This window comes from Dasypus novemcinctus, chromosome 24, assembly GCF_030445035.2.
Source record: "Dasypus novemcinctus isolate mDasNov1 chromosome 24, mDasNov1.1.hap2, whole genome shotgun sequence".
Lineage (NCBI taxonomy): Eukaryota > Metazoa > Chordata > Mammalia > Cingulata > Dasypodidae > Dasypus > Dasypus novemcinctus.
The window spans coordinates 27,741,583-27,757,784 of NC_080696.1; the positions used below are offsets into that span (position 1 = coordinate 27,741,583).

Consider the following 16,202-nt stretch of genomic DNA (forward strand, 5'->3'; position numbering starts at 1 on the left):
ACCCACCAGGGGGGTGGGGATGTAATGTCTTACTGATGTGACCCAATCAAAGCCTTAATCATCATTTAATGAAATAAAAATAGAACCTCTGAATCCAATATAATCTAATATACCCAGAGAAAAAGATCAGTTTACAAACATAAAGCGATATTTCTTTTTGGAATTCATCAATAATATCAAACTACTACAGACTTCATTAAAAATTAAAGTTTCCACTTGGCAAAGGACAATGTTATGAGAATGAAAAAAAGGTCATGGGCTGAGGTAAAATATTTATGAAACACTTATCTGACAATTAATTTGAATAAAATATACAAAGAACTCTAAAAACTAAATAATAAGAAAATAACCCCATTACAAAATGGAAAAAGATTTGAACAGAAACTTCACAAAAGAAGACATGCAGATGGCAAAATAATCATAGAAAAAGAAGCTCAACATGAAATATCATTAGGAAATTGCAAATTAAAACAACAATCAGATGCCACTATATGCCTAACAGAAGGGCTAAAATCCCAAATACCAACACCACTCAATGCTGATAAGGGTGTGGGAGCAACAGGAACTCTCATTCATCACTGGTGTGAATGGAATATAGTACAGTCACTTTGGAATACAGTCTGGCAGTTTCTTATAAGGCTAAAGATAACTTACCATATAATCCAGCAATCACATTCCTAGGCATTTGCCCAAAGAAATTAAAAACTTAAATCCAAAAAGAAACCTACACACAAATGTTTATAGAAAATAAACATTTTTTCATAATTGACAAAAATTTAAAGAAACTAAGATGCCCTTCAATAGATGAATGAGAAAACAAACCGTGGCATGTGTACACAATGGAATATTATTTAGCAATTAAAAGAAAGGAGCTATAAAGTTGTACAAAAATTAGAGAACCTTAAATACCTACTGCCAAGAGAAATAAGCCAGTATAAAAAAACTACATACTGTATGATTTCAAGTATGTGGCATTGTGGGAATGGCAAGCTATAGAACATTAGAAAGGTCAGTTTTGCTGTGGTTTCAGGGTAGGTAGTAAAGGAGGGATGCATAGGTGGAGCAAGGGCATTTTTAGAGCAGTAAAATTATTCTGTATGATACTGTTGAGTTATATTTATGACATTATGCATTTATCAAAACCCATAGAACTATACAACATGAAGAGTGAACAGCAATGTAAATTATAGATTTTAGTTACTAATATTGTGTCAATATTGGTTCACTAATGGTAACAACTGCACCACATATTGCAAGAGGTAAATAATAAGGTAAGGTATGTGTATATCTGGGTATATGGAAACTGTCCATATTTTCTGTGCAATTGTTCTGTAAACCTAAAAGTGCTACAAAATAAAATTTATTATTAAAAAATAAAATACAACTAAATACCTATTGGAACACCAAAATTTTTTTAAAAGTCATATGCATAAACAATAACCATGACAATAAAAAGTGTAGTGCAACTAGAATTTTTAAACATTGCTGGTGTAAATGGTAGATGATAGAGTCCCTTTGATTACAATTTGGTCATTTATTTTATTTTTTTAAATTTATTTCTCTCCCCTTTCCCACCCCCAGTTGTCTGCTCTCTGTGTCCATTCACTGTGTGTTCTTCTGTGACCACTTCTATCCTTATCAGTGGCACTGGGAATCTGTGTTTCTTTTTGTTGCCTCATCTTGTTGTGTCAGCTCTCCATGTGTGTGGCACCACTCTTGGGCAGGCTGCACTTTCTTTCGCACTGGGCGGCTCTCCTTATGGGGTGCAATCCTTGCACGTGGGGCTTCCCTATGCAGGGGACACCCCTGCGTGGCATGGCACTCCTTGCACGCATCAGCACTGCACATGGGCCAGCTTCACACTGGTCAAGGAGTCCCGGGGTTTGAACTGAGGACCTCCCATGTGGTAGATGGATGCCCTATCCATTGGGCCAAGTCCACTTCCCTGGTAATTTACTTTAAAGTTACACAAACATTTGCCATAGTACCCAAACTCCACATTCTAGGTATTACTCAAGTGAAACGTAAACATTTGTGCATGCAAAAATCTTTGTGCACAATTATATAGGCACTGCATTCATCATCACTTAAATTGGGAGCAAACATTTACTCTCTTAAATGGGGAATGGATAAATAAACTGAAATACATGCATCGGAATCTGAGTTATGTTCTGTCTTCAAAACTCTGACTCAATTTCTCAATTCAGTTAAAGATTTAAATATATATATATTATCACCTCACTTCTAGTTTTAACCAAATAAATTTTATAGGTACTCTTGCTTTCCATGACTCTCTATTTTATAACATAAAATAAATCAGTAGATTTTTAGATAATTTCTTGGCTTGACTATCATGGGACTTTCCTTCAATAGAAGAATAGGTGGCAAAAGCTAAGAAATGGAAGAAACAGGATCATTAAATAAAAATACATTAATACTAATATCATCAAATGAGCCAAAAATACTCCAAATATAGTGATAAACTTTGACTTAAAAGCGATACATATGACACCATACAGTGGGAGAAATCCTGTCCATGAGAATAAGGCAACTTGACTGAAGAATTAAAAACTGTATAAGGTCTCATGTGCAACATTCCAAGCTATTCTTTTGTTTTGGTCCACAGGTTTTTACTCATGGGGTTATGACTACATATAGGTTGGTGAAAGTATTTCTTTTGTAGATTGTAAAAGGGAGAGTGGGAAAGAGAACCACTCTCCTCAACTTCAGGTGCATTTTCTGGCAGATTTGTTTTAGGAACACATTATGTGATAGTTGAAAATATGATAACTGCTTTACATTAAACTACTTTTTGTTCATGTACACCTTGAAAAAACTTTGAGTACATACAGGGCTACACAAAGTTTGAACACCATGGCCTAGACTGACATTATAAAGAAGAAAACATCTAGAACATTTTCTCGAGGTGGACACATTTAATGACTGCCATTATGAGAGATTCATTAAAGAAAATGCAAATCTAGCACTGTCTCCAGGTCTTTTCTCTTCAGCATAAGTCATATAGCAACATGATGCTATGAATTTAACTTTGGCCTGTTTTATCTGTTTGTGCTTCAGTCAACTCTTTTGATAAGTGGACATAAAACAAAAATGATCTCTTGTTCAGTTATTATGATAATTAAATTAGTTAAAACTTGTATAATATTTTGGACCTGTTGGTGAGTTTTTAAGAAGATAAAATGAATGAAGATTTGTCTAATACTTAGGACAATTTCAAGTATAAAAAAAGTACTCAATAGGTGTAATACAGTTTTTTGCCTAGGAGATATTTCACCTTTCTGATGTGGCTTTTAACTGTATGTCCTACAGAAATACAGGAAATTTAGTAATACTATGAGAAAGGGAAAGTTCATAAGAAATATTCATGTAATTTCAGCATGATAATATGAGATGTACATACAATAATATCATGTAGAATTAAATAAGGTACCAAGAAATTTGGAAGGAGACATTTAGCTTCAAATAGTTCTTCAACAAATTAGGGTATTTTTATAATTCCTCATATATTATATGCCAGAGAGATTAATTATTATTTTTATATACTATTTATAGAATTACTTATATTTTTATTTTTATTTTTTTTTAATTTTGGCATTTCATAGGGATGAATAAATATTTGGGGGTACTTAAGTAGTCCATATCTCAAGAGCTTAAATTACGGCATGAAGTATTAACTTTATTCTGTACACATCCTGACATCTTCAGGACCAGGGAGAAAACGTCTGTTGATTAGGTTTGTTATCTATTACTAGACTTAGGTTACATGAAAATGGAAATGAATATACATTCTGAGCAAAAAGTTATTTTAGAAAAAGTATACCCAATTCAGATATCCTCTATTAGAGTATATTTAAAAGAATCCATGTTACTGGATAATTATGGCTTGGGATACTCCTGTCATTTAGTAATAAGAGACAGTAGATGGGAGATTGAATCAATTTCTTCTGTAATCCCAAATATATTAGTACATCTTTATTACTTTCCACCGTTACTTCCTTCTTCCACACTAGTATTCTTCATGCAATCTAGTAAAATGACTGTAGAGATGCTCCTTTAATGTTACTCTAATTCTGATGGCTGAATTAATGTACTTATTAGCTACTTATGGGGAGTCATGCACGTGACCTATCTGCTCAACAAAGGAAAAGTATGCTTTTGTCATTTCTATTGAATTTAACATAGTCTAATCTCCTCATATCAGCCTAGAAAATTGGGAAGAAAATTTCCAAGTTTATTTTCTTTTCAGCTCTGGGGCAGGAAAATAACTCATTTTATGTCAGATTGAGAAAAAAAAATTGATAACAGGATGACAATCTATTCATCTTTTTAAATTTAGTCCAAGATATGGGAACAGTTTCAGGCTGGATATGTTTCTAGTTCAGATCCTCTTCATTGATTTCCACTGCACATCTGTATATGAAGTCAGGTATGAAAACTTTCTGCAATTAAGAGGGAGGATAGAGAGTAAAATCCCTCAAATTTTTCAAAATATACCTTTTCTTTTAAAGTCTGAGAGCAACTCTCACACAAAATACACAACATTCCCATATCCTATTCTTTGATATAACTTGAGAAAATTTTCACTCTTTCATTTTATGTAGGTAAAATATTTATCAGTACAGGTCATAGCCAAATAAAAGGGATAGCATATAATATATCGTTCTCTATTCAGACATAGACAAATGCATGTGCATCAACATCTCCATCTCCATCTGTATATCATGTCTTCTGTTAGATATCGTGTTTTTAATTAACCATCTTCAAAAGCAATTTTAATTAGCATAATTTTCCATCAAAGACATGAGAAACCGTAGCTTAACAATTCTCTCTTTCTGTCCTTTTAGGCTTTTCCTTTTATGTATTTCATAAATAATGCTGCAATGGCACATTAAGCATGTTTTTATTATAATTTTGTCACTATATTCAAATCATTCTTGTGTTAAATTATATAATTGCTCCTCAAAAAGTATCATTTAGCCTTCATTGTTTTACAGCTCAAGGCTTTGAACATACTTTGACTAACTGCTTCCCAGTTAAATATATACCAGAACTTCCTTTTTTCTGAATCATTGTTGCCTTGACCAATATAGTTAGTAAAATCACTTTTTAAAATTTGATAAGCAAAAGTGATTATCTTTTAGTGTATATTTAAGTATCTTTTTATTCTCATTTTCATTCATACTAATTCATAGATTCTTCATCTTTACAAATTTCAAAAAAGATCTCACACTCCCCAACAATAAAATTGTAGAAAACCAATTCTGATCTAAATTAATGGTACTGATAGATTGAACTAAAATATTATATATTATAAAGTATCACAATAGACATAATCCTGATTTGGACAGATATTATTAAGATTTTCAAGGATCAGGTGTTAATTTCCATGTTGCCATACATCGTAACATTGAATCTGTGTAAAAATCCACCAATCAATCTAACTTAACAGAACATATCAATCTATGTGGTAGATAAGGGTTGGGTATCATTTAAGTTTTCTCCCAACTTAAATTATATTTGTCCAGTGTCCTCTGATGAGGATTTTGGCATTTTATATTTGTTTTTTTTTCTTACACATCATAAAATATGATATAAATATTCTATGTCTCTGAAATATATTTTTTAAAAAGCTACTATTTTAACTTCTTAAGACACAGAAAATATTTCGTTTGTTTTACCAAATGTGCAATGTAGTGACAAATGGAAAAGAGAAACTGCAGCACTGTGTCAGAGTTCATGCTTGTGGGATTGTCAGACCTCCCTGAGTCCTCTTCCTGGTCTTCCTTCTCATCTATGGAGCTACAGTGATCGACAACCTGGGCATGATCACAATGATACAGGCCAGCTCTCAGCTGCACTCCCCTATATACTTTCTCCTGAGCCAGCTGTCCTTTGTGGATTTCTGCTACTCCACCGTTACTGTGCCTAAAATGGTGGCCAACATTTTAAGCAGGGACAAAACCATATCCTTTCTGGTTCGCATTGTAAAATTCTATTAATTTGGTACTTAGGCAATCACTGAGGTCATCCTGCTGGCTGTAATGGCCTATGACTGCTTTGTGGCCATCTGTTACCCACTACTGTACATGGTGATCATGTCCCAGAAGCTCTGTATGGGACTGGTTTTGGCTTGGTACATCTATGGAGGAGTGTGTTCTCTGATACATGGGTGTTTAGTTCTTGAGATGCCATCCTATAGATCAAATATGATGAATCACTTCTGCCATTTACCCCCTCTCTTTTCTCTTGCCTGCTCTGGTGTTTCTATGAATAAACCGGTGGTGTTCATTGTGGCCACATTCAATGAGATCATCCCATAGCGATAATCCTCACCTGCAATCTGTTTATTCTTATCACCATCCTGAAAATGTACTCTGTAGAAAGAAGGCACAAAGCCTTTTCACCTGTGCCTCCCACCTCACAACCATCATTGTCTTTCAAGGGACAATCTTTTTACTTTATTGCAGGCCCAGTTCTGACTACAGTCTGGAAACTGATAAAGAACCCTTTGATCTGCAGCCTAGGGAACAAGAACGTGAAAGCAGCACTCGGAAAACAGTGGGATTCAAATTACTCTTTGAGGAGCCAATTCCTTAGTTGCTCTCAGGGTTTCAAATGAAAGCTTTAAAGAGGAGCTTGTGTTTGGGTGGATGAGGATGAAGTGCTAAAGTGGGATGACTTTGGAGAACTTGGTTCTATGCATCCTTCTTTAATGTCTACTTGCTATGAACCTTATTTTAAAATACCCGGTATTGGATAGAGCATAATTCAAATGCACTTGCCACCTTTACCGCTCTTCTCCAATCTTCAAGTATTTTGAGTGGGGTGTGTGCGATATTTTTTAAATCTTACCTTTTGTGGTCTAGGCAAAACTAATTTTAACAAAGTACAACTCAGGAGACATGTCTTTACAACAGTCTTAATATATGTGACCCTTATTATTGAATTGGCTTCATTTTTCTTCCAGGAAATAAATATACACTTATTTCATATTACTTGAATTTTCTTGAAAATTATGGACTGCATTTCCCATGGTTTTATTTTTATTTGTGGGTATCATTTTATAGTCATATTTTGATTGTTATCTTTTTTTATTTAATGCCTTTTCCACTGCATAGTTTATAATAGTAAATTTTAGAAATTTCTCTTATCTAAAATAGAGATAATATTCTAAGTATCATAGAGGTAGCATGAATATTAGATGAATATTGTATGTTAAATTATTAATGTTACATATGGAATCTGCAATTAATTAATTATCTGATATTGTTACTACTGCTTTTAACTTTTCTTTTCACTTTGTATTGCACTTTAATTATTCAATACCTGAATAAATCATATATTTGGCGTATCCAGAATCTACATTGCTCTTGTCATTAAGGTCACAGTATTTCTTTAGTGTGACTAACTATCTGCCTCTTTATCATTCTGAGAGATATGGGTATAAAGAGTATAGAGACTCATTATTATGCTCCTAGATAAAAGGCAGTCTGTTAGATCCAGCTTCACACAGAGCTTAAAAATATCAAGTTTCTCCTCAGTCCCAATGTCACTTCACAGGTAAGGTCTCCACTTTTCTGAGAATAATGAACCACACTGAGTGCTCATCAAAGAAAGAATGTATCTGTTACTTTTTGTATTTCCTTAATCAGTTTATCACATATATCATATATCATTCGCAATCACCCCATTAATTACAAACTATAACAACTTTGTGCACAAACTTACTTTAAGGGACAATATGCATTCCCAACTTTCTTGTGAATAGAATCTCGGTTTCCCTAGGGGAACCTACACTTCACCCATTCCCAATAGGAATCTGTCTCTGTAAAGACTCTGGGTTTTGGCAAGTATCAACTGCTGTCACAAGAATCACAGTGATTGCTTTCTGGCTCACTCTCCATTGAGCTAGTGAGCCAAATGTGGATTTTTCTTAAAATATTGATAAAGAAGAGCTTCTTTCTGCCAAGGCTAATTCTCTAGGTGGATTTAAGCAAAAGTGGTTTTGGTTCTCTTTGTGAAGAAAAGGAGAGAGTCTGATTGGGAATTAAGTCATCAAAGAAGAAACAATATTGAGAACTGTAGAAAGATATGTACTTGATGACATATATTTTTGTACAACTGGATTCTCTGTTAACAGATCTATATTCAGATTTTAAAGTTATATCAGCATTAAATTCCTATTTTATTTTTGTTCAGGTCATTTAAAAGAGTTTGGTATCTGAATTTTCTTTTCAGACTTCTAACTTTTCAGTACCTATTACATTTGGTTAGATGCCAAAGCAAATGTTTCTTACTGTTTCATAAAATAGTTGACTCCTCCTTTGTTTCTGTTAATTTTTAGGAATGCCTTCATGATTTTCATACATATGAGGTCTACATTTCTATTACATTTTACTCATAATCGCTTCTTAAACCTACATAGTTTTCATTTTTTATTTTCAGAATAAAATATCTTTGCTTTGCTGAAAAAAAAAGACTTTGGCACCAAAAGATGACTGATAAACTCTATTACCTTATCATAGAATAAAAAGTTCACTTCCCATGAAAAGGAAAGCAAGTCCCCTTTAGTCTGAAACAAATGCATCTTTGCAGCTAGATATGTATTCATTAGGCAACATTTTATCTCTAAGTCTCTTCTTCACATCTCCAAGCATGACCCAAAGTTTGCTATCTCCATGTAATTATTTTTTTCTCTCTCTTCTCTTACTCACTATTCCATACTTGACAAAATCATTAATTCCCAGGTTATATCATCTGACTTTTCTATTTGTACTTAGGACAGCAATGCATACACATATTGGTTGAATGAACACTTCCTGACCTGTGCTGGCCTTGGATTACCAGAAATCAATTTAAACACAGATAATTCATATCATGGAATACATCAGAGTCATTAGCTTCCTTTGTTCTCTTTAGACATATTGAGTGCCAGAATCTTTTTATCTGTTGATGGCTAATTAGATAATTTTTTTCTCCCAGTTTATTTCACCATTCCTTCATATAGAATATTCCAATACTTGTATAATCACTTTGAGCTGGTTAAATCAAATTAGATAATGAATAGTATAACCTAATTTCCTCTGAAAGCCATGCTGTTCTTTTGAGAATTCACAAGATGTAGGAAAACACATTATATTATCTTGTTTTGTGTTTAATCAACTCCTAAGTAGAACTGCTTGCTTACTCATCTTTTCCCTTTGGAATTTGGATATCAGAGTTTAGGCCTTGAAATCTGGTGTGGCATCATGAAGATGATCTTAATAGTCTCAAAGCAAAAGATAAATATATATTCATTTTCCTAAGGAACCACAGCCTTCCTATGGGAGGTAAAAATTTCTTCTATGAAAAGAGAAGTTTTGCCCCAAATGATAATGTTGCAAGGAACTTTTTTTTCACTTTTGTCTCTGTGTTTCAAACTAGAGTTTCCCACTAGAAAATGAACATGAGACTTTAGATACTGTAGTAAGAAGGTAGATGAAAGATATTAGCCTGGTAAGTAATCCGACAGAATCATAGAATATTAGCACTGGATTTGTGTTTTAAAGGCTCATCTCTTTACTTTCACTTAGTTTACACAGAGAAAATTGATGTTCTGGAAGGAAACAAGCCTGGAACAAGACAAGTCATAAATCCTCAGGATAATTGTAATGAAAACACCAAAAACAATCAAACACATTAAAACTATGTTTTCATTAGGTAACTGTCAGCATTAATGGACTTTGGTTAGGAATCTAAGTCTAAACACAATTCTTATTAGCTCTTATTCAGAGTTAAAATGATTTAAAAAGCAATGAAGGCTGATTCATTTTTTATATCATGTTATTTATTCTACACAATGATAATACACTGATACCAACAATTGGCAAGCAACAGGACTGGGGTTGGGGTGGGGGCCTGGCAGTAAGGGAATAACAAAAAATGAGAACTTGCTGCAAGAACATATCATCTTACTGAATGCTTTCAGAAACGTCTTTTGCAAGCTGACAATTGCATAGAACATTAATTGGCCCCTCTCTTTTTCCTTCTTAATTTTGTTTCATTTCATTGTTCTATTTGACTTCTCATATTTCATTTCTTCATCCTTCAAATTTCTTTCTTGAAAGATCATTACAATAATACTCTATATAAATTATCTACTTGATTTCTTCTCAATGTTCAATTCTATGATAAGAAATAAGGGGTTTTGGTGGAAAACTACCTTCAGCAAAGAATTGGGTATTCTCCACATTCCAGACCCCAAATTTATTTGAATATTGGTCCTAAAGATGAGCATCTCTCTTTACTGCCTACTTTTTCAAGGATTGCTCCTCAAGTTACCAAAATAGAGGATGATGCAAGAGAGAAGCACTTCCCTCATCCTCTACTTTTTGGACACTGAAAATAATTTTATATCTTTCTCTCCTTCACAGCAGTGACCATTGCTCCTCTCTTTGGCCAGTTTAAAGTCTTTAAATCCTGTGTTTATAGGCAGGAACACATGGGCTTCCAAACAGATATTTTTTAAGGAAGAAATCATGTATTTCAGGAAAGCAGAAATCCAAAGTGTCAGCTCTGAGCTCAATAATGCCATCTCTCTCCAATTAAATCTTTTTAACAGAAAACAAAGCATAATCTTGTTATCACAAAATTAAGTAAATGCTAATGTCTAATGAAGCTCTAACTTGGCTCAGCCATTGAATATAATAGCAAATATTTATTGAGTGCTTGTTATATTTCAAGCACTCTTCAAAATAATACATATGTATTATTAGCTCATTTAATCCTCATCACAATCCTAGTGCTACAATAATACATACTTTAAATATCACAAAATTAAGCAATAGTGTTATTAATAATAAGCCTAGGCATTCTATGCTTTTAATCACCACATCATAAGTCTCTGTTACTGTGGTGAAAGAATAAATTTGTCTGTTCTTACCCACATAGCCGAAATGAAAATTTAGCTTAGTTTATAACTAATATTTCTGTATCAGATTAGCACATTGAGTTGCCCAGAAATAATGGCACCTACTTAATCTTCTTTTTACATTCTGTTATATATTTCTCAGTTCCATATTCTGTAAAGACAAGGTTTACTGAAGATATTTATTACCCCAATGGCATAGAATTTCTAGTCACAATTTTATAGCAGAGCTATGCAACCCAATGCAATCACCAGTCCATATTTAACTAGATCTCACCTAATTTAGCAGTCAGAAAAGAAACAAAGTTAGAAAAATAAACTTGGAATAATATTCCAGAATTCATAAGCATTTTTGGATAATATTTCATTCTTTGTCCTAAATAATGACTCTTCAAATATAGTGTTTATTTGCTCTAAATTTATAGACACATTTTAATGTTACTTATTCTGTTTTTATTATAGATCATTGGTTTTAAAAATGGTAACTGAGGAAATGCATGTGATATATAGACTGCATTATTTAAAAATTGTAACTGAGGAAATGCATGTGATATATAGACTGCATTAAACATATGGAAAATGTGTTACAGAAATTAGAAGAACTTGAACAAGTACGAGCACTATGAAAGAAACAGTACATAAATTAGTAATTTTAATAAGGACATTTAGATTTATTAAGAACCTGTGACAAATTAGGGAGATTAAAAGTTGTAATGTTGTGAGATAAAGTTTGGGATGGTATAGAGAGATGAAAAAAAGGAAATAAATATAAATATATATCAAACCCGAAGGAATTTAGATTCTGAGTTTGAAGGAGACGAGAATCACTGAAGGAGTTTAATAAGGTAACATAACAAAAAATCTATTTTATACAGGTTTTACTTAGACAATGGTACATGGATAGATTTTGCCGGATGTTTGGAGGTAGGGTGGAGAAAGACTAAAGGGAATGAGATCAATGAAGTCTCAAATGAGGATAAAGGAAAGGACTACTGCTAAATAATGGTGTGATAATAAAGAGGAAAGTTTTCATATTTGTCATGTTTTCAAGAATGATTCAATAGTTTCTTGGCTAGGTTTTATTAGGAGAGTCTTCTTATGTGTATGGTAGAGACATATTCCAAGATAGGGATTACAGAATAGAATAAATTGTAGGAAGTGAAATCTTTAGACATGTAAAAATATCATTTTAGATATGCTTAAATTACATGAAATTTGCATGCATCCAAATGGATATTACCATTTAAATATGCCCTGACATAGGGAATATAGTTCAGCTGGAGCTGAATTTTGGAATGGAAATTTGAAATGTATCATTGTACATATGGTAATTTAAGAAAAGACAAAATAAATAAACTAAAGATATTGTAAATGGTGAGGAGTGAAGTAGGTCAATAATGAAGCCCTGGGAAAGTCCAACAGTCTGTGAAGGAGACAGGGTAACTCAAGAGAGGTGTTTAGAAGCCAAGAGAAGTATGAATTTAAGACAAAACATTCAAAACTATCATATGGGATGGAGAAATCCAGTGCATTACTTATGAAATAAGAGTATTATTTTTGAAATAGTACTCTTTAAATATGGCAGCTGTTACATCGTTTGAGATGTTGAATAAATGGGGCTTTAAGATGGTATTGAAAGTATGGCCTAAGAATAATAAAAGTGGAAAAAGATGCTTTGTCAGAAGAAATTGCATGTGCAAAGGCTCTGAGGGAAAGGGCTCATATCACTCTGAGGGACAGAGCTCATATAATAGTACTCCTCAAAAGCACCGCTCTGGGATAGTTAGTGGAAGCTCGAATCCTGTTGTGCTACACTACCTGAGCTGATTCCTGTCAAAGAGTTGAGATAACTAACTAAAGCAACAACTTTTCCTTTGCACAAAACCAACAGTTGGATGAGGTTGCATCTCTCCAGTGGTGGCTATTTTCCTTTAGATTCAGCAATGCTAATGGAGGCAAGATCTTTATGTGTTACGAGGAGTTTGTATGACTGGAAGACGACAAATGTGAGCAAAATGGATTGGATCAGATAAGATTGGAATGGGGAAGACGATAAAGAGTTTAGGACAACAGTCTAGGGTTGAGATGAAGGAAACATTGACTGGTATGATGGTAGGGATTGGGAAGAGTGGATAGAGATGGAATAGTTTATTTGTGGAATCGATGCATTGGATGTGGTGTATAAGAATGCTGAAAAAATTATGGATGAAGCCCAGGTTTAGAATTCAGAAATTTGCTTGATGGTGGTGCCATTTAACATGGAAACAAATAGCTTTAGGGAATAAGAGATGCTAAATTTAGCAGTTAAGTTAAAAATTGCAGGATTCCGCCACTAAAACATTTAAAAACCTATACATTATACCACACTAACTAAACATGCCTAGATGTTATCTGGATGCCCAGGTGATTTTAGGATTAGTGCTCTGTTTCTTTTAACCTTTTTTATGTTTGTTTATTTTTGATCAATGTCTAGGATATTACTAATGTCATCATCATTACTCCTCTATAGTTCCGAAAATCCAGGAGCAATGGGTACTATGAAGACTGAATTATTTCTCTTGGGATTTTGTGACTACCAAGAACTTCAGAGTATTTTTTTTTTTTTTTTTTTTTTTTTTGCTGTGTTTGTTCCCATCTATTCTGTGACCCTTATGGGGAACCTTGGGATGATTTTTAAAATCATAACCAGTTCTTACTTGCACACACTTATGTACTTTTTCCTCTGCACATTGTCCTTCATTGATGCATTATTCTTCTCTCATTACTCCCAAATTACTTGTGGACTTGGCTTCTCATAAGAAGGCCATTTCTTATAATGGATGTGCTGCACAGTTATATTTTTTTCTATTTTTTGGTTGACACAGAATCTTTCCTTTTGGCTGCCATGGCTTATGACCAGTACATAGCAATATGCAACCCACTGCTTTATACCATTATTATGTCCAAGAGAGTTTGTTGTCAGCTGGAATTGTAACATTTTGGGGGGACACCATGAGCTCAATTATACACACTACTCACACTTTTCATCTATCTTTCTGTTCCAAAGAAATTAATCATTTCTTTTGTTATATCTCCCATTATGATATTTGCCCTGTACTGACACTTACATGCATGACATGGTTCTAGTAATCTTTGCTAGTTTGGCTGAAACTATCTCTCCTTTTACAGTTCTTCTCTCTTATGTCTACATCATCACAGCTATCCTTAAGACTCTGCCAAGGGAAGAAGGAAAGAGTTCTCCATTCATATTTCCCACCTGATCATTGTCACTATTTACCATGGTACCTTAATCTTCATTTATTTTCACCCCATCACAGGTCATTCACTGGACACTGACAAAGTGACCTCTGTGATCTCTGCATTGATTATACCTATGTCGAATCCTCTGATTTGTAGTATAAAGAACAAAGATGTCAAGAATGCCTTTATAATAATGATAAGCCTGAAATTGCTCTCTTAGGAAAGCAAAAATGTGGACCTCACGACCTTTTAACAATGCCCATTTCTTGTGTGCTTAGAAATGATGGAAAATTCAGTTTAATGTGAATATTTCCCAAATCTGCAGGTAATGAGACCCCTACCACAGAATGGGGCCATGGTCTAATATCCAAGTCAGGCTACTCTTGCATCACTTATGTGTTTTTATTATTTTAAAGTTGAAATTCTAAGTATTTCAGAGACAGATTTAAGCTTAATTTTTCTCCTATATTTCATATTCTTATTCACTGTATCTTTTCACCTTAACTTTCCATCACAATGAAAATATTGGCTGAGCCATTGACATACCATAATCCCTTTTGTGAAAGAAAATAAATTCACTGATTTCTTTTCCAATTATTGTTTGTTCCCAAGTACATACGCATGTATCATAGCTTAGTTTTTCAAATTTTACTCACACTAACAACTGCTCAAATACTAACCCCACATTATTTTTTTTCTGAAACCTCCTTGAATTTTCAAATGATAACTTGTATTCTGAACTTCACTGGAAACTTATATACACTTGCTTTTAAGACTCTCAGTATTTTCCTCCTTGTCTAGTAGTTCTTCAGGACCATTATACATCCCTCTAATATATTTATTCATTAACTCATTATTATTTGATCCCTTGATTCTTTATAACAAGATCCAACCCAGTATAGATACTGAGTGAATCTTTATGAAATAAACATAAGAAAGTTTACTATTGATAGCTTTTAACTTGGATTAAATGCCTCAAATAGGAAGAAATTATTTCTCTCTCATAGTATTTTTGGTACATTCTCAAGTGTGGCATTGACTACATAATTGACTTAAAATAGGTTTCTTAGCATGGTAGCTTTTTTTAGACACCAATTTGCAAATATTGACTAAATTAAAACTGGTTCAAAGAATAGTTTTACAGAAATATGTTCAGTCCGTAATATCTTCCTGGTAAGCAAACAGTTTATTGTTCTGTGGAATGGTGTGCATTTGGAGCCAGAGATCAAAACTGGAACCTATGAATGGTGGGATATAATCTGGTGTATTGCTGGGGTCTATCGCTAGTCTGTTCAAATGCATATAGAGAGGTATGGCTGGAAATTCTAAAGAAAGTGCTAAACCAAAAGGTCAGGGAGAGAGGATGAACTGGAGAAGAAAGCATTCTGACAATTATGCATTATTCTAATTCCACTCACTGCAGTGGGATCTATTTTCACAAGTTTATTGAAAGGGCAGAGCTCTGGCCAGTTTTTGCTTTCAACAATGAAGACTGGAATATATTGCTATCTGAGGCTGATAAAAGCCTCTTCTTTATTAATAAATACTAAGCCGGAAATATTCTCTGAAATGCATGTGTAAGTTAAAATAGATAGCTACTAGTACATTTGAAGCTAAGTGTGTCATTTTGTTCATGGATCTCAGGATGGAGTCACATGAGATAACATAAAATTAGGTACTCTTGGATTAATAATCAAACTCACTTCTTGGGAATGGGATAGGATGGGAAAGTCCTAAAATAGTTGAGCAGAAAGCTATAAACTTGGCCCCAGTCTAGGATCTACAGCAAGAGTCTGCGGAAGTCATCTAGTTCTAAAAAGGATAGACAACGTAGCCAGGAGGTTCCTTCTCATGAGATGATATCATGGAAAAATATACATTTTCTTTCAGCATTAGGTTAGGGAGTTCATTGCTAAGGGCTCTATATAATCTTGGAAACTCTCTTTGGAAATAAGTGTTTCTGTAATAATAATTAACATCTTTCGAGCCTTTAAATAATGCCTAACACCATAATTAAATAGATTAAATAGATTTT

At 33.6% G+C, this 16,202-nt stretch overlaps 1 pseudogene; it reads left to right on the forward strand.

The window, feature by feature from the left end:
- Positions 1 to 5,721: 5,721 nt before the first annotated feature.
- On the forward strand, positions 5,722 to 14,387 carry LOC111760425 (olfactory receptor 5L2-like; annotated as a pseudogene).
- The last annotated feature ends 1,815 nt before the right edge of the window (positions 14,388 to 16,202 follow it).